Source organism: Carcharhinus amblyrhynchos, unplaced genomic scaffold (assembly GCF_965287045.1).
Source record: "Carcharhinus amblyrhynchos unplaced genomic scaffold, sCarAmb.v2.hapA scaffold_39, whole genome shotgun sequence".
Lineage (NCBI taxonomy): Eukaryota > Metazoa > Chordata > Chondrichthyes > Carcharhiniformes > Carcharhinidae > Carcharhinus > Carcharhinus amblyrhynchos.
Genome location: NW_027649780.1, coordinates 9303749 through 9326559, shown reverse-complemented (window position 1 = coordinate 9326559; position 22811 = coordinate 9303749). Strand labels below are relative to the sequence as shown.

The 22811-nt window shown below is 42.3% G+C and overlaps 3 non-coding genes across 3 annotated transcripts; 1 reads left to right on the top strand and 2 right to left on the bottom strand.

Annotated features, from left to right (window-relative positions):
- Positions 1 to 3076: 3076 nt before the first annotated feature.
- On the bottom strand, positions 3077 to 3150 carry trnan-guu (transfer RNA asparagine (anticodon GUU)). Its single transcript has one exon. It is a non-coding gene; the product is annotated as a tRNA-Asn (tRNA).
- A 10045-nt stretch (positions 3151 to 13195) lies between these two features.
- On the bottom strand, positions 13196 to 13268 carry trnaf-gaa (transfer RNA phenylalanine (anticodon GAA)). Its single transcript has one exon. It is a non-coding gene; the product is annotated as a tRNA-Phe (tRNA).
- A 908-nt stretch (positions 13269 to 14176) lies between these two features.
- On the top strand, positions 14177 to 14249 carry trnat-ugu (transfer RNA threonine (anticodon UGU)). The gene has a single exon. It is a non-coding gene; the product is annotated as a tRNA-Thr (tRNA).
- Positions 14250 to 22811: the final 8562 nt, after the last annotated feature.

Sequence of the window (22811 nt, the reverse complement as noted above, 5' to 3'; positions counted from 1 at the left end):
GGGGGCCTCTGTGAAATTTACAAAATACTGAAAGGCCTGGATGGAGTGGGCGTGGGGAAGATGTTTCCATTAGTAGGGGAGACAGGGATCCGAGCGCACCGCCTCAGAGTAAAGGGACGTTCATTAGAATCGAGATATAAAGGAATTTCTTCAGGTGGTGAATCTATGGAATTTCTTTCCACAGAAGCTATGTAGGACAGATCATTGGGTATATTTAAGACAGAGATAGATAGGGTCCTGTTTGGGAAACGGACCAAAGATTATGGGATCGAGGTACGAAATTGGGATAGAGAAACCCCACAGGAGCGACATTGTGGCACAGTGATTTCCACTGCTGCCCCGCAGCGCCAGGGACCCGGGTTCGATTTCAGCCTCCGATTACTGTCTGTGTGGAATCCGCACGTTCTCCCCGTGTCTGTGTGGGTTTCCTCCGGATGTTCCTGTTTCCTCCCACAGTCCAAAGATACGGGGGTTAGATTGATTGCCCATGACAAATTGACCCTAGTGTCAGGGGGATGGCATGGTAAATATGTGGCGTTACAGGAATAGGCTTGGGTGGGATTGAATCATAGAATACAATCCCTACAGTGCAGGAGGAGGCCATTTGGCCCATCGACCCTGCACCGACAATAATCCCACCCAGGTCCTGTGCTAGCCCCGTAACCCCATACTTTTACCTTCTAATCCCCCTGACATTAAGGAGCAATTTACCGTGGCTAATCAACCTAATCAACATCCTTGGAGTGTTCGGTTCAGGATTGTGGCCGGTTCAGGCTCGATGGGCCGAATGGCCTCCTTGTGCACTGTAGGGATTCTATGATTCTGCGGGATTTTAAACATTTCGGCCATGATTGAATGGTGGAAGAGGCACGTTGGGCCGAATGGCTTAATTCTGCTCCTATCTCTTATGGCCTTGTCAGTGAAGCTGATTCTTCCCTCTCACCACACACTGTACCCACTCAGTCATAAGAACATAAGAAATAGGAGCAGGAGTAGGCCATCTAGCCCTTCGAGCCTGCCCCGCCATTCAATAAGATCATAGCTGATCTGAAGTGTCTCAGTTCCACCTGAGCCTCAGAGTCACTGAGTCTCGGATATGTAATAGTGAAGGTCAAAGAGCTTCAGCCCATCACTGAAACTCATTGAAATCTTATCTCAATCTATGACGGGTAGATTGCAAATTGTTGATTGGACGGGAAGTTTGAGATCAGAAAGTGACTGTAAAAACAGATTCTGTTCCGGCAGTGCTTGGAGTTTTAAAGGTAGTCACAGCCCCGGGCTCTGCAGCCGCCATGGAGTTCCTCACTGTCTGCATTGTGTTCGGGCTGTTTCATATCAGTAAGGATGACTCCAATCTGGTTAAATGTTATCGCGATCTGAACCTTTAGCTCTGCTTCTCCCCAGTGGTGGTTCTTGAGCCTGCTGTGTATTTCCACCATCATTTGTTTTTATTTCATAACTCCACTTATGTCGCGGTGAATATAAAGTGTTAATATTATTTCAGCAGCACATCCAACACTTAATTTTTTTTTTCTTCTTGAACACATGTTACAGATCCGAGTGATGGAGATTTTGTTTCTCAGCCGCAGTCTTTAGAGGGGAGAGAAGGTGAAACGGTGACTATCCGATGTACCTACAGCACTACAGCAAACAGCTATGTCTTATATTGGTACAGACAGCAGCCACAGAAGGATTTGCAGTTCATTATATGGAAAAATTCCTGGAATGCAGGAGAAGACAGAGGGGAAGGTTTTGGTCCCCGTTTCTCTATTGATCTCCAGACCTCAGCTAAATTAACTACTTTAACCATCTCGAACCTGCAGCTGACTGACGCTGGCCGCTATTACTGCGCTTTCAGACTCACAGTGATAGAAATCAGTCTCAGCCCCGTACAAAAACTGCTTTGCAGCTATCATTGGGTGCTCCAGTCTGTTGAGGTTTGTGTGGAGAATCGCAGAAAGTAACAGTCAGATTGAGCAGCGGCGCTGTCAGCCGCTCAGACACACACCCCGAGGAAACCACATTAACCTCGAATCAAACTGTCACCCAATTCAATCCAGGATCGGCTGAGACAACACACAGCAGGGGTTTTATGATGCTATGAATTTGAAAGGGTGGATACTGAGATACTATTGTCCCTGATCTGGGAATCTGAAACACAGGGGACACAATCTCAGGATAAGGCGCTGATGATTTAGGACTGAGATGAGGAGAAATTGCTTCACTCAAAGGTTCGTGAATCTTCGGAATTCTCTACTCCAGAGGGTGTTGATGTTCCATCATTGAACACATTTCAGTTTGGGTTCGACAGATTTATGATCTATCCGGGAATGAATGGAAGCAATGATATGGAATTGGAACAAATGCTCAGCCTCAAGTTTATGTTTCAATTGCATTTTTTTAAAAGTTTATTGGTCTAGGCTGATACCGGAGTTGAGGGGATTGAGCTATGAGGAGAGGCTGAATAAACTGGGCTTGTACTCGTTAGAGTTTAGAAGAATGAGGGGAGATCTCATTGAGACGTATAAGATGATGAATGGGATGGATAGGATAGAGGTGGAGAGACTCTTCCCGCTCAAAAAAGACAGTAAGACTAGGGGGCACAGCCTCAAGATAAAGGGGAGGCGGTTTAGAACGGAGTTGAGGAGGAACTTCTTCACTCAAAGGGTGGTGACTCTCTGGAATTCTCTGCCCGTTGAAGTGGTGGAGGCTGCCTCGCTAAATATTTTTAAGAAGCGGGTTGATGGGTTCTTGATAAGAGAGGGGATTAAGGGTTATGGGGAGAGGGCGGGAAAGTGGAACTGAGCCACGACAGATCACCCATGATCTTATTGAATGGCGGGGCAGGCTCGAAGGGCTAGATGGCCTACTCCTGCTCCTATTTCTTATGTTCTTATGTAATGGAACATATATTGTTAAATTTGATATGTTTGAAATCAATAGTCATTAAATAATGTTGGTAATACCAGATAACAGCCCAGCTGGTAACAGTTTTTTTTTATTGGCACCCACGGACCCATTGCCAACTGGCAACTGTTTACCCGTGAATGCTGACGGTGAGAAAATAGTGAAATCCCGTCTCTGGGTGGTCTTGAACCACCAACCTTTCGGTTAACAGCCGAACGCGCTGACCAATTGCGCCACAGAGACTAGGACAGTAGCTGTTAAATGCATTCTAAATTAGTATGTCACTGACCATAATTCTATTTCTGTAAAACCTATTCCAGAACTGCAGCATGACCGCACTGTTTACAATTCTATACAAGTCTCTTTATTTCCGTTGATCCCGCAGCACTGCTGTAGTGTGTTGGTGTGTTTCTCCTATGAACGGGCAGGTAAAATGAATCTATCTGTCATCACAGGGAAGAATTCAACGGGAGGCAAGGGAACTGATCACCATTTTTATTATGGGATTGAAACATTCAGGCGCATAAATCCGGCCCGTTACAGGAAAGTCCAGTAGATCCGCACTGAGACTCGATTCCCTCATCTGTCTGAATGGTTTTTCCTGGTTCTTACTGATGAAAAACGATTTTAAAAATCGTCTGTGAAATGTGCGCCATTTCCCCTAGTTCATTTACAGTATCACTTGTATCTGTCTTTTTCAGCACACACTGCTATCAGATATTTCAGATGGTGATTAACCACATTAGTCTGCACCTATAAACCCATTAAATTCTGTTGTCGACTGAACTAGATGGGAATATGTTCTCGGCGTCAAAAGCGAACTTTCCTGTCAGCGCGTCAAAAAATGCGTTTCTTATTTCACAGAGCGCATTTGAGGGTGAAGTCAGTAAAATGATAACATGTCTTTAACATCGCGGTTCGGAGAATGTTGAGCAACAAACTGAAATCAAGCAATTTTCCCTTATTCGGCATGAGAAAGCTTAATGAAATTCCTCGTCACTGTGAATGTTTTTTCAGCCATTTCTCATTTATGAAGGCAAATCTTTTTTAAAAAGTTGATCTCCAGTCATTTCCTCTACTTCAGTCACAACATCAAATGTGTTTGTCTTTTTCAGCACACGCTACTATTAGACATATTTACTTAGTTAATCACCATTAACTAAGTTACCTCCGTCTATAAACTCATTACTGTTGAAAGAAGGAGCTACTATATCTGCACCGTTGCAAAATAGAAATATCATTGTACAAAGAACAAAGAAAATTACAGCACATGAACAGACCCTTCGGCCCTCCAGCTCTGCACCGGCCATGCTGCCCGACTGAAGTAAACCTTTCCAGGGACCATATCCCTCTATTCCCACCCTGTTCACGTAATTGTCAAGACGCCCCTGAGAACTCACTATTGTACCCGCTTCCACTACAACCTCCCCCACCCCCTCCCCCCAGCAGTGAGTTCCAGGCAACTACCACTCTCTGAGTGAAAAATGTGCCTCGTACATCTCCTTTAATAATTGCCCCTCGCTCCTTAAACCCTCGTAATTGACTCCTCCGTTTTGGGATAAAAAGCTTCCGACATCCATTCTGTCCACGCCTCTCATAATGTTGTAGGTTTCTATCAGGTCGCCCCTCAAACCCTGTCTTCCAATGAGAACAAGCCAAGTTTATCCAATACCTCCTCGCAGCTAATGCACTCCATGCCAGGCCACATCCTAGTAAATCTTTTCTGTACCGTCTCCAAAGCCTCTACATCCTTCTGGTCGTGTGGCCATCAGAATTGAACACTAGATTCCAAGTGTGGCCCAACTAAGGTTCTACAAAGCTGCAACATGACTTGCTAATATTTAAATTCAAAACCCCGGTAGATGAAGGCAAGCATGCCATATGCCTTCATGACTACATTCTCCACCTGCGTTGCCACTTTCAGTGACCTGTGTACCTCTACACACAGGCCCCTCTGTCTATCAATACTCTTAAGGGTTCTGCTATTTACTATATATTTCCTATCTATATTAGACATTCCAAAATGCATTATCTCGTATTTGCCTCTCATTGTTCCCTCAATATTCAGCACTTCTGATTTTAATGAATTAATTTTGAGGCCCAAGTCAGAGCAAATAATTATCCCCAGGAAATACCAGATTCAGTTAAGATTGGGCAAGAAAATAAGCATGGCCAATCAACCTAACCCACACATCTTTAGACTATGGGAGGAAAGCGAAGCACCTGGAGGAAACCCACGCAGATACTAGGAGAATGTGCAGACTCCACAAAGACAGTGACCTGAGCCAGGAATCGAACCCAGGTCCCTAGAGCTGTGAAGCAGCAGTGCTAACCACTGTGGTGCTGAGGTGTCGTGCCGCCCCCTAACCTAATGCTTCAGACACGAGAGTTCATTCACATTTTCACGACTCAATCATCTGTTTTAATTTTCATTACATTTTTAGAGAAGTCAATGCGATTCTACAATGGACTTTAAATTTCAAATATGACCAGGTCCGCTACTTCCATGGAATCGATCTTCCCTTTCATCTGAGCATAAAATACAAGTCTGACGGCAGCTGCACTAAACCCCAATAAAGTTTAAAACATCCAAACAAGTTAATGATGTCCCTGGAGGTTGACATCGCGTATAAATCTGACAAGTAGTGACTGGAATAAACAACATGTTGAGAGATTCTGTTAGCAATGCACGGAATACCACAAGGATTGCAGTTTGCCGTTTACTATCCTGTCCTTGCCGCTATCGGAGTTCCAGGTTAAGTATTATGGCGTTATTTTGGGGAATGTGTTGATGTATTGATTGCTTTTCTAAACGATGTGTCTCTTTCATTATATTTTCCTATCTTCCTCTGCAGTTTTCTTCAAAGTGAATGTCTGGTTGTGTTCTGTCATTAAACTGCTATTTTGTGTGACTTATCAGACTGTTTACACGGTGTAATTGTAGTTCTGTTGTGTTAGATACGTTGTAAGCAGGTTTGAACACTAACTGTGTTATCACAGTGTGACTTATTTTCCCCAGTGTCTTAGCGGTATTGTGAGTGAATTACCCTAAGGATGACAGGCAGTATATGCAGCTAGCCTACTTATTTATTCAATCTACTAGCACAATTACCTTGGCTAGAATAGTACATTTTCATCAAGGTACATGCATTTATATTATGTTAGTGTCGATGATACTGCCATGTAATCGCTACATTATCACGCCAGTTTACATTAAATGTCAATATGTTACTCACATCCAAGCTCCAGGGAAATAACCAAACTATGATTTCGTTGTGAAAGTACATCCATTGTGATTTGAAAACACGTTTTTGACAAATCGTCGCACGTGAAAACGAAGTAATTTTAACTTACTGTGTTGTTAATGCTGCCCTGTGTGAATTATCGGAAGCTTACCCTCGTCATGTGAGTTAATTGTCACACTGTTCGCACAATATGAAAGTGTGTTAGATAGTTATGTGACAGCATTTTCCACAGATAATTAATTGTGTACTGATTATTGAACCATTAAATTATGCCAAAAGAATATCATGAATTTATTTATTGAAATGATGTTGCTGGCATTGTCGTCTACATTAGAATATTACAATGCTTTACTGCTCCTTAATGAAAATATTTATTGTCACTGCAGAGGTAAATGATCGTCCTGTTAATTGTAATCTGTGCCCCCATACTGTAGATTCTCCAGCCATTGTAAACGCCTGTCAGTTTCTTTCCTGTCAATGTTCTTCAGAACACTGAATATTTTAATGAGATTAAACCCTATTCATCTGAACTCCGGAAAATATCGACAAAATATAGTCAGCTACTCATCATAGACGATACTCTCATAAAATGAACAAGCATAGCCACCCTTAACTGTTCTGCCACAAATTTCAGTATTTCCCCCTTTAAATTGGCGATATAATGCAAAGATACAGTTATGGTCACGCCAAATTCTGCACAACGGTTGAAAGACATCTTTAATCCATCTGCTGCACAAAGTTTACGAGAAAGACCAATTTTACATTGTTACATTGCTGTTTTATTAAACGCTACCAATCCTCAGACTTTCCACATTTTTTTTACAACATTTGAAGCCCTTTCTTATGTATTCCTTTAGTTAAATAGCAAGAATGGGTGAATATTTCTCGCTGAGTTTCTGATTTCCAATAGCATTCATTCTTGTTGATTTTCTTGATTGTTTCTTGCTTGTTTCCATCTGTTATTTCTGGCACTATGCTTTAATCTAATTAGCCAACACAAATTATCCAGTTTTTCCCATGATAACAATGTTATCGGCTTCATTTAGGTTGATTTATTTTCTGACTAATTCAACCACATGGCTTCTGCAGGAGAAGCATTTACTATGATGCTACGAATCAGCCCTGCCACATTACACAATATCAGATGCCTTCATCATTAAGTTGTTTCTACAACATAGAAATATAGAAAAGTAACATAGAAAGAGAAGCGGGAGTAGACCAATTTACCTGGCGAGCCTGCTCCACTATTCATTCTGATTGTGTCTGATCATCAGAATCGGCATTGTCGTCCCACCTTCTTGCCCTATCCCCAGATCCCTTTAGAAACACGAGCTATACATTTCTTCCTGAACTCACACGATGTTTTGTCCTCTACTGCTTACTATCGTAGTGCTTGCCACACATTCAACGTTCTCCTGTGAAGAACTTTCTCCTCACCTCAGTTCTTAACCTCACACCCCTAGTTCTGGACTCCCCTACCATGGAGAATATTCTATCTGAACCCACCCTGTCTAATTCTGTCTGAAATTTGTAAGTCTCATCAGGTCCCCTTCCTCTCGTCTCAACTTCAATGAAGTCAATCTTAGCTCTGATGAAGTGTCACCTGGACTCGAAACGTTGGCTCTATTCTTTCCCCGCAGATACTGTCAGTCGTCTTTTCGTTTCAGATTCCAGCAGCCCGCGCTATTTTGCTTTTGGCTTTCAGCATTTCTGTTCAGTCTTGCTCAATCTCTATGTCGTTCTTTATTACAGCTAACTTAGTAGTGATTGTGATCTTGTCAAGAGGAAGATGTGGTCTGTCCAGATGCATCGCTTGCTATCTTGTTTCCATGGCGGCGACTGATCTACTACTCCTTGTCAGCTTCGTGATATTGAACAGGATTGCTGGTATCTATTTCCCATTCAGTTTTCTGTCCATCACGCCAGCGTGCAGTTTTCGTTGTGTCCTTAATTATGCTGCAATAGACAGTTCCGCCTGGTTAACGGTGGCTTTCACCTTTGATCGATTTGTAGCCATTTGTTGTCAGAAGCTGAAAATCAAATACTGCACTGTGAAGACATCTGCACGGGTCATAACAATAGTGTCCATACTCAGTTGTTTCAAAAATTCTTTCTTATATTTTGTATATGAACCTTTGGTCATAATTAACAACATACCCTGGTTCTGCAGCGTAAAATCAACTTTTTATACCGCACCTGAATGGGTTGCATTTGACTGGATTCAGAGTATTTTAACCCCTTATCTCCCATTCATTCTAATTTTACTACTCAATGCTCTGACTGTAAGACACATTATAGCGGCCAGTAGAGCTCGTAAGAGACTACGGACTGGAAACAATGGAGAGAAACAGAGTGACCCAGAGCTGGAAAACAGGCGAAAATCTATTGTTTTACTCTTTGCCATTTCAGGCAGTTTCATCATCTTATATTTCATATTCTTTATCACCATCCTTTACGTCCGAATAGCGAAAGTGACTTATTTCTCAGGTGCTAATGTCAGCCAGTCTACATTTGTCCTGGAGGAATACGGGTATATGCTTCAGCTCTTGAGTTGCTGTGTCAACCCTTTCATTTACGCAGGGCCCCAGAGCAAGTTCAGAGAGGAATTAAAGAACGGGGTGAAATATCCACTGTTTTTAATTGTTAAATTATATAAGAGATGAAAAGACTAAAATCAAACATGATTTTAACATTCTAGTCCACCTGATCTGATTTGTGTCTCATTTCAACTTCAGTAAATTCAATGAAGCCAATCCTAATTCATTTAATCTCTCGTCATGTGACAAGCCTGTCATCCCAGGAATCAGCCTGGTGAAACTCCTCTTCTATAACCAGGATATCCTTGGTCTGATAAGGACACCAAAACTGCACATAATATTCTGGTTGCCACGTAAAATTTCAGGGAAATACCCAATCCCTTTAATGAAGTCCTCTCGCAATGAAGACCATCATACCATTTGTTCTCTTGACTGCCTGCTGATACTCGTTGTTCTTAGCTCTGATGAAGGGTCATTTGGACTCGAAACGTTGGCTCTATCCTGGGTGCTCCGGTTTCCTTCCACATCCCAAAGATGTGCTCTTAGGCTGATTGGTGTAACAAATTGTCCCTAAATTAGTCTTCCCTCAATGTGGAATGCCATAAGCATACACAGGGATCATGGGTGGAGAGGGGACTCATAATGTTAAAATGGTGGCACGGGCTCATTGGGCCGAAGGGCCTGTTTCTTGTGCTGTGTTGTTAATGACAACTGACTTCAAACATATTACATATAACATTATATACATGTTTCCATTATACCATTAAACTTAAAAAAAATACAATCGAAACATGAACTTGTGGCTGAGTATTTGTTCCAATTCCATATCCCTGTTTCCATTAATTCCTGGATAGATCCTAAATCTGTCTAACCCAAAGTGAAATGTGTTCAATGATGGAACATCAGGACCCTCTGGAGTAGAGAATTCCGAAGATTCACGAGCCTTTGAGTGAAGCAATTTCTCCTCATTGCTGTCCTAAATCATCAGCGCCTTATCCTGAGATTGTGTCCCCGTGTTTCAGATTCCCGGATCAGGGGAAATAATGTTTCAGTTTTTTTAATACTATTTATTGTTTCTCGTTAAAGATGTTGAGATTTTCCAGCATTTTTACAGGAGGAACCAGTAAGAGCAATGTAAGTGTGAATTGGTGTTGGCCATTGACGGGATTGTTCAACGGGACTTACGTTTCATAAGAAATAGGAGCAGGAGTAGGCCATCTAGCCCCTCGAGCCTGCCCCGCCATTCAATAAGATCATGGCTGATCTGTCGTGGCTCAGTTCCACTTTCCCGCCCTCTCCCCATAACCCTTAATCCCCTCTCTTATCAAAAACCCATCAACCCGCGTCTTAAAAATATTTAGCGAGGCAGCCTCCACCACTTCAACGGGCAGAGAATTCCAGAGATTCACCACCCTTTGAGTGAAGAAGTTCCTCCTCAACTCCGTTCTAAACCGCCCCCCCTTTATCTTGAGGCTGTGCCCCCTAGTCCTACTGTCCTTTCTGAGCGGGAAGAGTCTCTCCACCTCTATCCTATCCATCCCATTCAACATCTTAAACGTCTCAATGAGATCTCCCCTCATCCTTCTAAACTCTAACAAGTACAAGACTAGTTTATTCAGCCTCTCCTCATAGTTCAACCCCCTCAACTCCGGAATCAGCCTAGTAAACGTCCTCTGCACTCCCTCCAAGGCCAAAATATCCTTGCGTAAGTGCGGCGACCAAAACTGCACACAGTACTCCAGCTGCGGCCTCACCAGTGCCCTATACAGCTGCAGCAAGACCTCCCTACTTTTATATTCAATCCCCCTTGCTATCAAGACCAGCATCCCATTCGCCTTCCTGACCACCTGCTGCACCTGCAGGCTGGGTTTTTGCGACTCATGCACAAGGACCTCGAGGTCCTTTCTCTCTGCTATTCAAGGTGGCAGAAATATTGAACGACGATTTTCAGACTACTACTGTACGTTGGGTTCCGTGGTATAATGGTGAGCACTCTAGCCTCTGAATCTAGCGATTGGAGTTCAAATCTCGGTGGGACCTTGTTTTCATATGCAGATGGTTGATTTGCTGAAGAGTGTTTTGTTTAAATCTATTACAAAGCACCAATCGAGAGGACAATTTGTCGGCCAGTTCAATTGGTATGACAATGCACAGCATGAGAATCCTCAGTTGACAGATGTCTGCAACGTCAGTGGTTCTCGTGTTTTTGCTACTCTTTAACTCCTCTGTTGGAAAATAAAAAGAAGCGGTTGGTGTCACACAATAACAATTCGACTGGAGTCTGGCAATTATTGAGCAAGTGTGTGTGTGTGTGAGTGTGAGAGAGAGAGAGTGAGTGAGTGAGTGTGTGAAAGAGAGAGAGACAGAGAGAGTGTAGGTGTGCGTGCATGTGTGATGCCCCCGCATTGCCCCAAATCTTATAAATTGCCACCCCCCCCTCTAAACTTGCCCTAATCTAGTCTACCTGAATCAAATCACTCGTCAATCTCCTTCTCTCCAATGGACAACAATCCCAGCATCAGAAACCAGAAACTTCTGGCTAATTTGAACTTTTCAAAATAAAACTTACTCCAAAGAAATCCCTCCATCTGTTTTAACGGAAATTTGTCAACTTTAAAAAAAAACTGTGTATTTTGCTTCTTAAAATTAAACATGCTTAGAAGAAATTCTTCAACAGGTTTCATCACCTTTTTTGGAAACTATTTTCACCATTCTGAAAAATGTAATGTTTCCATGTTTCTTTTCGAGAAATTTCCAACTTTTCAAAAGGTAGCTTAAACTTGCTGATCTTTTTTTTCCCAATACTTTAACGAAAAATTGTCATTTAAGAAAGAAACTATTATTTTTTTTCAAAAGAAAAGTTTTTCAGTTTTTTTTAGTCAGCATTGTTTTTGAAAAATAAGTAGGTAAGGTAAATATCTTCATAGAAACTGATTGCATTTGGTCAACATTTCCCTGAATTGGTCTAAAATCAGTGAAAATATATTTTTCATCAACAGGAATGTGGAGTTTTTGAACTAATGTCACAATAACATAGACGAACCAGCCAGGAGTCGAACCTACAATCTTCTGATCCGTAGTCAGACGCGTTAACCATCGCGCCACTGACCCACGGCAAAAACAGTTGCAGCACTATTTACATATCCGTCGGAAACTTCAAACTTGGCAGAAACATGGTCAAAACATGTTCGATTTAGTCAGGAAATGTTGCATTCTTGAAATTTTCTATTCTCACTCACAGTCATTCCACTTTGCCTTGAATTGAGTTAACCTGCTGTGTTGGGATTCGAACCCTGGTCCCCAAAGCTTCATTTACTTCTCTGCGTTATCAATCCAGCGTCAACAACATGACTCGAAACAGCACCCCTCCCGCCAGTGAATCCACTATTGAATATTGCCTGAATATAGTATCTTACAATCATTTGGCATTGGCTCTTACTTGAGCCACAAAATACATTCAAGAAAAGACAAAAGTGCTGAAAATTCACGACAAACTGAGCAGGAAAGAAGACACACCTATTCTGACTCAGCACACTTGTTATCAGTTCGTTCAGCGGCTAAAAGAGCAGGGCAGAGGCTGGGAATCCTGCAGGAGTAACTCACCTCCTGACGCCCAAAAAACATCGAACATAGAACAGTCCAACACACTGCAGGTCATTCGTCTCACGATGTTGTGCTGAGCTTTGTCCGAAACCAAGGTCAAGATCAAGATCAAGATCAAGTTCAAGCTATCCCACTCCCTATCATTCTGATGTGCTCCATGTGCCTATCCAATAACCGCTTGAAAGTTCCTAAAGTGTCCGACTCCACTATCACAACAGTGAGTCCATTCCACACCCCAACCACTTTCTGAGTAAAGAACCTACCTCGGACATCCCTCCTATATGAATCCTATAGCTATGCCCCCGAGTGACAGCTACATCCACCCGAGGAAATAGTCTCTGAATCAGTGGAATAGTCCACCATCGACGTGGCACAAGTCAGGAGTGCGACAGAATGTTCCCCACTTGTCTGCATGATGCAGGAATCCACCAAAGGCACCTTAGACAGCACCTTCCAAACACAAGACCACTTCCACCCGGCAGCACCCCCGCACCCCTCCAACACCACACAGACAACAGCATCACCAAGCCTCTCAGCATTCTGTGTGGCGCCAATGTTACTTGCCATTTGTCAGCTCAAAACATAAACATAAAGTAGCCTACTGCGGACTTTCGAAATCTGAAATAAAAACAGAAAATACTGGGTGATGTCAGTATTCCTGGCTCTATCTGTGGAGCGGGAATCAGAACGAACTTGCCCCGTCCAGATGTCGCATGTCAGGCGCGGACAGGATGGGTGTCGGAGTGGGCTCTTTCCGTGCTCTTAAACTCTGCCTTTTTACGGAGCCAGTCAGCAGAAAGCCATTTGGTATTTGTTTTGTTGCAGCTTGTGTGAACTGATCTTTGAAGACAGTGCGAGACAAAATACGGTGCCCATTAGCACAGAAACCCAGCAAGAGAATCCTGCCGAAACCCGGGATTGAACCATGGACCTTTAGATCTTCAGTCTAACGCTCTCCCCACTGAGCTATTTCGGCTGCCTGATAAGGTAGCAGCTTCCGTCTCCCAAATATCTAAGAGAGCAATGCTTTCTGCCCATTCGTTAATGCATCATTTTCATCTTTCATCAAGTAATCTCAACCAAATATCCCCAGTGATAAAAGCAAATTACTGCGGATGGGGAAAGAGGAAATGTTCCAACGTCTCCCAATGTCTGACAGCACCTGTAAGGAGTGAAAAGGGCGGATGTTTCGAGTCCAGATGACACTTTATCAAACGGAGTTACTCCGATGGAGAAGACAGACAGGAACACAGGCCGAATGGCTGTTTGTCGATATAAGCGGCAGAATTGCAAACATTGAGACTGCAACCTCTGCCCAGAAGATGGATTGGGACTTTCTAACTGAGGTTCAAATCCTGTCATTTTCACCTCCCGTCATTTCTCATCGTGACTTATTTTTGTTGAAAATTATTGGAAATAAAGCAATGAGTGCAGAGATAGTCAATTCATTGCAAATCTCTCACATCAGCATCACTGAAGGTCCAGTGATCAGGATCGGCGCCGTGACGCGGTTTCGATTCCCAGTCACGGAGTGAATCATTTTTTGTTCAATTCTTTATTTAATGAAAACACGCCTCACAGCGCCTGTGAAGGGAACAACATCTAAATCTTCCAGCTGGATGAACTGGCATCGGAGCTGGAGAAGTCAGAGATGTAACACTAACGATCAACTCTGAAGAACATACATGTCAGATACACAACATACATGTCAGATACACACACAACACACATGTCAAATCATGTCACTTTCAAGTTGCGGCTTTTAACTTCCTGCTCTCCATCTCAGACATTTCCACATTCATCAAAATTCCCCCACCTCAAACCCCATTCTGCTCCTCAATCCACTGATAATGCTACTCGTACCGCAAGAAGCTGACAGCGTTTGGCTCCGTAGCTCAGTGGTTAGCGCACTGGTCTTGTAAACCAGGGGTCGCGAGTTCAATTCTCGCTGGAGCCTCTACCCAAAGTTTAGCTAATATAAACTGGAGGAAAAAGGCAGACAGAGTGGGAGGGAAAGCAGAGTGTTCTTCTGAGTGGGGGGCATCCGCAGTAATTTGCTTTCAGTACTGAGTACAATTGATTGAGATTATGCAAAATAAGATAAGAATAATCCGTTAATGAATGGGGAGATATCATTGCTCCCTTAGGTATTTGGGAGGCGATCGCTTTTAAATGTTGATGTTCGAGATAGGTCTTCGTTTCTAAACCGGGGCAGAAACATTCACTGAACTTTCTCATGTCGGGTAAGGGAAAACTGATTTCAGTTGTTGTTCAACATTATCTGAACCTCGATGTTAAAGACATGTTATCATTGCTCTGACTTCACCCTCAAATACTTCCTGTGAAATCAGAAACTTTTTTTTGGCGCACTGACAGGAAAGTACGATTTTTCTGTCCCATGCTTCCAGCTGTTTGTGTAGTGTAATGGTTATCACAGTCACCTCACACGCGGAAGGTCCCCGGCCCGAAACCGGGCAGAAACATTCATTCAGCTTTCTCATGTCGGGTAAGGGGAAATTGCTTCATTTCAGTTGTTGTTCAACATTATCCGAATTTCGATGTTAAAAGCATGTTATCATTTCTCAGACATCACCCGCAAATACTTTCTGTGAAATGAGAAACGTACTGACAGGAAAGTAAGATTTTGACGCCGAGAACATATTCCCATCTCGTTCAGTCTCCAACAGAATTTAATGGGTTTATCGGTGCAGACTGATATAGCTAATCACCATCTGAAATATCTGACAGTAGTGTGTGCTCAAAAAGACATATACAAGTGATATTGTAAGTATTGCATTAGAGTACTTCCTGATACCATCACTTATTGTCCCTTCCATCACATTACTGATGATCAAGTGTAGACCGGTGGTTATTGGCGGTGTTAGATTTGAACTGATTTTTGTGAACTGAGCAATCTTGGGCAAATTGTATCACTGGCGATTAGATGTCAGTATTGTGGCTGAGGAACAGCTTAGCAAAGGTTGCGGCAAGTTCTGAAATTCAATTCTTCAGCACCATTGCCGAATATTTTTCAGGGCTGTAATATTTGTTCTTTCCAATGCTTCCAAGTTTTTTTTGTAAACCTAAGGAATGGTGAGGTGTATCCGTTCCATTCATTGATTACCCCACTCTGCCTCTATATTTATTGCCTTCTCTTTGGACATCTGCCGTGGTCTTTCCCTCTTTCGGTCTAACTATCCATTTCCCCTCTTTTGTTTTTATTCCTTCTATTCTCCCTGTCTGGGTGGAATTAAGTTTCATTGAATTGATTCCTGAAATGAGGTGGTTGTTGAGCTGGAGACCCATCTTGATTTTAAATGGCGGAGGAGACTCAATGGGACCTGTGATCGAATTCAACTCCCTTGCTCCTGTTCAAAGCCAATACCAGCTCTGATTGCAAAGACCCCTGCTGCTGTCGTTGATGGGGAATCTAAGTTTAGGATAGCACTATTTGTGGAGGAGCGGGATCAAATCACTCCCCCCACCCCCCTTTGTCAGACTTTCACTTAAATTACTTTAAATGCTATGAGTAAATTTGGTTAACATGTGATTACTAGAATTGAATGCAATAGAATGTATCATCATTCATTTTGATTGGAAGAACCAGCAGAAACCATGCAGAACGAGTTTAGATGTTCCACCAGTTAGCCGGATCTGCATGCATCACCGTGTTTCTGTAGCGTAGTGATTATCACATTGGCCTCAGGCGGAAGCTCCCCCATTCGAAAACCTGACAGAAACATTTTAGCGTCTTGTAATGTCTTGGAGGGAGCTGTAGATCAGTTGAAGGACATATCCATGACGAGGGAGGAAGTGTTAGGGTTTTTAGGTAGCATAAAAACTGATAAAGCTCCGGGGCCTGATGGCATTTATCCCAGGCTGCTTAGGGAGGTGAAAGATGAAATTGCTCGGCCTCTGACGCTAAACTTTGTCTCTTCTTTGGACGCAGGTGAGGTCCCAGAGGATTGGAAGCTAGCTAATGTGGCACCGCTGTTTAAAAAGGGCAGTAGGTATAACCCTGTAATTATAGGCCAGTGAGTTTGACATCGGTGGTAGGAAAATTGTTGGAGAAAATTGTTAGGGATAGGATGTATAAGCATTTGGAGGGTTGCGATCTGATTAGGGATACACAGCATGGCTTTGTTCAGGGGAGGTTTTGCCTTACGAATTGGTAGAATTTTTTGAGGAGGTGACAAAAACGGTTGATGATGGGTGAGCCGTTGATGTCATCTATATGAATAAGGTGTTTGACAAAGTCCCTCACAGTAGGCTGGTAGAAAAGGTTAAGGCACATGGGATACAGGGACAGGTATCTAGATGGATTGAAAACTGGCTAGGCAACAGGAGACAGAGAGTAGTAGTGGAAGGGTCCTTTTCCAGCTGGAGGTCTGTCACCAGTGGTGTGCCGCAGGGCTCAATACTGGGCCGTCTTCTCTTCGTAACATATATAAACGACTTGGAAGTGGGCGTACGTGGTGTGATCAGCAAGTTTGCAGATGACACCAAGATGGCAGGATTGGCGGATAGCGAGGAAGATTGTCAGGTGACACAGCAGGATATAGGTACGCTGGTATACTGGGCAGATAGATGGCAGATAGAATTTAATCCTGACAAATGCGAGGTGATGCATTTTGGAAGGAATAATGCAGGGAGGAGTTACATGATAAAAGGTAGACCAATTAAGAGTATAGAAATGCAGAGGGACCTGGGAGTGCAAGTGTGCACGTCTCTGAAGGTGGCAACCCAGGTGGAGAAGGTTGCGAAGAAAGCTTATGGAATGCTGGCCTTTTTAGGAAGGGGTATAGAGTATAAGAGCTGGCGTCTAATGCTTCAGTTGTACAGAACGTTTTTGAGGCCGCATTTGGAGTACTGCGTCCAGTTCTGGTCACCTTACTACCGGAAGGACGTGGAGACCCTGGAGAGAGTGCAGAGGAGGTTTACCAGGATGCTGCCTGGTATGGAAGGACTGGGTTCTGAGGAAAGATTGGGTAAACTGGGGCTCTTCTCCTTAGAAAGATGGAGATGAAGGGGGGATCTGATAGAGGTGTATAAAATAATGAAGAGTATAGATAGAGTCAACAGTTGCAGGCTTTTTCCTAGGTTGGAGATAAATATCACGAAGGGTCACGAGCTAAGGGTGAGGGAGGAGAAGTATAATTTGGATACCAGAGGGAGGTTTTTCACACAGAGGGTCGTGGGGGTATGGAACGTGCTACCAAGTAAGGTGGGTGGAGGCAGGCACGCTGGACTTGTTTAAGGTTTACTTAGATAGGCACATGAGTGAAACAGGGGTGGAGGGTTAGAGGAGACGTTTTAAAAAGGGTCAGAGCCTCGGGACGATACTGGAAATGTAATAGTACATGTTAATGTTTTGTCTCTTTTAATCCACAGGTGTGTTGGTCCACCTTGTTGTCAAACGAGGGGCATGCGCACGGTGGGTCGTGCGTGGGCTGCTCTTGGATGTTTCGAGAGTGGCCTAGTTCTTCGCATCGTGGTGTGTGCTTAAACCTGGACCAGCAGATGGGCACCACAACAGCTCAGTGGCTATCACTGCTAGCTGTGCAGATACATGGATTTGGGCCAGTGTCTGTGGGAGTTTGCGCATTCTCCCTGTGGTTGCTTGGGTTTCCTCCGGGTGCTCCGGTTTCCTCCCACACCCCAAAGATGTGCTCTTAGGCTGATTGGTACACTACACTATTCTCCCCTGAATCTGGTTACAATAGGGGTACTATTTGCATAAACACGGGGCAAGGTAGGTGTAGGAAAATGCTTTGTTAGGATGGCGGCGAGGGCTCGTTGGGCCGAAGGGCCTGTTTCCCGTGCTGGGTTGTTCTTTATTGTCCTTTGTTGTTCTTTGTATTCCCAAATGATTCTGATTTCAGAGTTGTTCTCGTTTCGCACGGAAGATTAATTGAGCTGATGAGTTTTTTTTGGCATTTAAGATGGGAATCACACAATGAAGAATATTAAAGGAAAGGTATGTAATAGTGAGCAAGACAGGATGGATTATCTGACACAGTGAATGATGGACAAGAACGGCGTTGATTGCTCCCCATTAACTTTAATCATTGCTGCTTTCCCGGGTGAATTCCAGCTCTGCTTTTCTCCAGCAGTATCACAGCTCAAACTGAGGCTTCCTCTATCCCGCTATGTTAATCTCACTATTGCTGCTTTCTGAATAAAGTCAAACAGTTTAGTGTTTAATTCAGTGAGAAGTTTTCTTAACATTTAGCCCGAGAGTTTTATCCAGAAATGAGTGATATTTCTATCAGTGCACACGGTTAAATCTGACCCATTATCACCCAGATCACCATCAGGATCATCAGAGCTTTACATCCTATCACTGCCTTTCACTATCTGTGTTTGTTCTCAGCCTGTTGCCCATGTGACATTTCCAGTTCGGAAGCAAAACTACAAATTCTCACTCCACTGATGCTGACAGAATTGCTTTCGACCAGGAAGCAATTCAGGATTGCTTATCAAAAACATTTTTTGTTAATATATCGAAACCAGTCTGCGAACCTGCAAGGACTGAACACGAATCACTAACACACCAAGATGGCACGGCGTTTAGGAAAATTACAAAACATCCAGATCTAGGGGTACATGGTCAGAGCTCATTGAAAGTGGAGTTACAGGTGGACATGATGGTGTAGAAGGCATTCGACATGCTTAGTTTCATTGGTGAGAACACTGAATGCAGGAGTTGTACTAGACATTGGAATACTGTGTACAGTCCTGGTCACTCTATTATAGAAAGGATATTATTAAACAAGAAAGAGTGCAGAAAAAAGTTATGAATATGCTCCCGGGAGTCGATGGTTTGAGTTATAAGGAGTGGTTAGATAGACTGTTTTTTTTTTCTGGAGTGCAGGAGGCTGAGTGGTTATCTTATAGAGGTTTATAAAGTAATATGGGGCATAGATCAGTTAGATAGTGCATATGTTTTTCCCAACTGCATTGGTGTCTAAATCTAGAGGGCACAGGTTTAATGTGAGTAGGGAAAGATATAAAAGAGTCCAGAGGCACTTTTTTTCACACAAAGTGTCGTGAATGTCTGAAACAAGCTGCCAGAGCTACTGGTACAGACGAGTATAATTTTGTCTTAAAAAAAACGCTAGCTATCGAAGAATATGGGCCAAACGCGGGCAATAGGTACCATTTTAGTAGTTTAAAAAGGGAGGCATAGATATGTCGGGCCGAATGGCCTGCTTCCATGCTGTAAAGCTCTGTAACTGAATGACTCTGTTTCATCGTTCTGATTCTCCCAGATACTGATTACAGATGAGTCAGCCTCCGATTTAAATGGATGAAGGAGATACCATTATGCTGTTTTGTAAAATGCGATTGGTTGAGTAACTTATCAGGAATTGTTATTGCTGTATGTTTACTGAACGTAATTGATTTTTTGAACTAACATGAGGCGGGAATGATCGATGAGAACATCTATAATTGATCTGTTATTGATTGTACGCGTTAGCTTCATTGGAAAGTCTTGCGCTCTGTTCCAGAACCACTTAACCCTTTCTGTCATCTCCGAGCAGCTGCTTGTTGTGTTTTTGTTTTAAATAAATATTACGTCTTTGTAAACAGATATCGGCCTCGTGAGTTTTATATTCTCTGTAGTTAAAGACAGTGTTGGTCACCTCAAATTATCCCATAACACTAGGCATAATTTGGAAATGTGTAATTTATAATATGCTTATGTGTAATACGCCTCAATCTCTTGGTTTCTCCTCATAGTTTGCACCACTGTTCTGTCCGTGTTCTCTATTTAGCTTGTGGTATTCCTGCCTTGTAAGTATTTCATCGGACGTTGCACAGAGAAACTCACTCTGTTAACCCACGCTGTAGTGACTCTGATAGTGTTTTTAAGGGGCGGGGTAAAGGAAACGATTTCCTGCCAAACACGAACTCGCATCCGTCGCGGATGAAGCAGAACCTTTGCTGCTTAGAACTACCTGAAACTTGGTCAGTGACAGATCAGTTTATGAGCGAAATCACTGAGATTCTCTGCATTCTTCACTCATCCTGTCTCTGGATTTTATCATAAAACGGCAGAAATGAAGGTGTCTTTACACGAATTGGCCACGGGGTGGCGCAGTGACTCTTTCACTGAACGGCCTTGAGTTCAACCACATCCCACACATGACTGGGGGAAGATGCCTGACTGGGAAAAGGGGGAAACCCTATAATAGGGAAAATGGAGCGGAGGTGATGGGTTCGGAGAACAGAATTAAGCCAAGCCAGAGATGGTTAAAGTTTAATTCAATATTTATTTTAAAAATTCAGAGAATATTTTACAGCAAAATTATTTTTTAAGACGCGAAAGTGAACACAGTGATCGAGCTTCACATTGAGAACAGAACACATGCACAGAGAATCTGTCAATATTTGTACATCTGTTCCATACACCAGAAAGAGAAAACAGGACATTAATAGAATGAGGAATTAAGATATGTGAATAAGGAATTAGAAACGTTTCTTATTTATACATGAAATTTAAACTACGGGAAAACTATTAATCACAATTACATTTATAAGAAAAATGTGTCGTATATTTCACACTGAAAATTGAAATAAGATCTATGATTGCTTCAGTATCAGATTCAGAATGATAAACTGTAAGAATTTTACTGATAGAGTCACCAAGCGGAGATATTGTACATGAGCCACACAGAGATCTTGATAATCAGCTGAGGGAAATCTGCAGCGTCCAAAATTCAACCCATCATTTGATCTGTAAAATAAAGATACAATAATGAAGCAGATGTTTATGATGTGGGACATTAATGTTAGAGTTTTTAATCAGTGAAACATTGAGAGATTTTTCAAATCCATTCTGCCAGTTTGAAATGTGAGTGAATTGAATCATCTCACCTTCACCAGAGTGACGGCAGTGCTGTAGAACATGCTCAGGAAGAACAGGACGATGAATGTGGAAGCGGTTGTCCAGATGTTGCTGTTATCATCCTCATTGTCTTCAATCCAGATGCCGTCGGTGGGGTCTAGGGGCGGAGACCAGAAATTGAAATTAGATTACTTTATTTGTCAAGGGATTTTTTTTCTTTTCCCTGTTCTCCTTCAGAAACTGTTAATTTATTCTCTGTATAATTTTCAATGTCTATCAACTCTTAAATTCAGGACACTCAATAACCGAACTCCGTAACTATGTTCACACTTGATCGTTATGCACATTCCTTGGACAGTCCATGTCAGAAAGCACTGAAGATGTTTTCTTGAGTATCAGTTCATTTTTCATCAATTTGGCACTATCCCTCATTGAAGAATATTATGACTGATATGGAGGAACGTTCACTAATCAATGATTGTTTCCAAAGATGGTGACTGATATGTAAACTGTGAATGTTGCTGTTTAAGAGCCGGGATGTAATTTCTGATTTCTTATTTATGGTTGAAATTGTAAGTAGATCACGAGCTTAATTTAGTTTTTCCACGTGTTTTTGGTGCAATGTACATTGGGCGAGTTGTCGGTAGATATGTCCATTAAAATCCATGTTTAAATTTTACTTTCATAATTTACCTACCATTTACATTTAAGATTTTGCATTTGTGTGCGTGTGCATGAACATCTCGTGCTCTGCATTAATCTTTGGCTCTGAGTTAATATATGTACAAGAGCGTTAATGTACCCATTCATTTGCCTGTATTTGTTGATTTGTGTAGTTGTGTGTCTGCATCTGAGTGTATATTTTGTTTTTCAGGTATTGTGTGTGTATGACTCTATTATTGTGTTAAGTCCATGTATAATTATTAATGCCACTCTTGATAGGTGCACATGTGCCTCTATCTATTACTATGTCTTAATTTCTGTCATTCTAGTAATGTTTGTTTCCCTTTCTGTGTGCGTCTGTTTCCCCATTTGTCTGTGTGTGTACATGTTAACGTGTATGTACGTATATACGTGTTGATAGTTCTTCATAACGATATCTTGATTCGTGTTTGTGTTTCGATATGTAGTAATGTGTGCTATGGTATTCTGTTCTGTATGAGCATGTTAATGTTTGTGTCCACATATTTGCGTGCAAATGTTTTGCTGTCCATTCATCTATATGCAGCCTGCTTATTTGTTTATATGCATTTCCATATATATCTGTTAATGTGTATAACATTGTCTGTGTCTTTATGTATATTCCTGTCAGGGTGAATGTGTGCTAATATATATAATTATTTGAGTATATGTATGTGTTTGTGCATTTATGTGGGCCTGCATGCACGTGTATCTGTCTGTCTATGCATGTATGCGTTTGTGTCTGGGTCTGTGTACCGATTCACAGAAGTGTATGAACTTGTGTGTTTTATGTGTATTTGTGTGAGTGCTTTTGTATATATTTGATTGTGTGCGTATGTTGTTGTTTTAGTGCCTGTTTGTACAAGTTCGAGTCTACATATTCGTGTGTGTGTGTGTGTGTGTGTGTGTGTGTGTGTGTGTGTACGGCTACACCTGTATTCTAATTGTGATAGTTTTGTGTAGTATTGCCAGTGTGTATATGTTTTA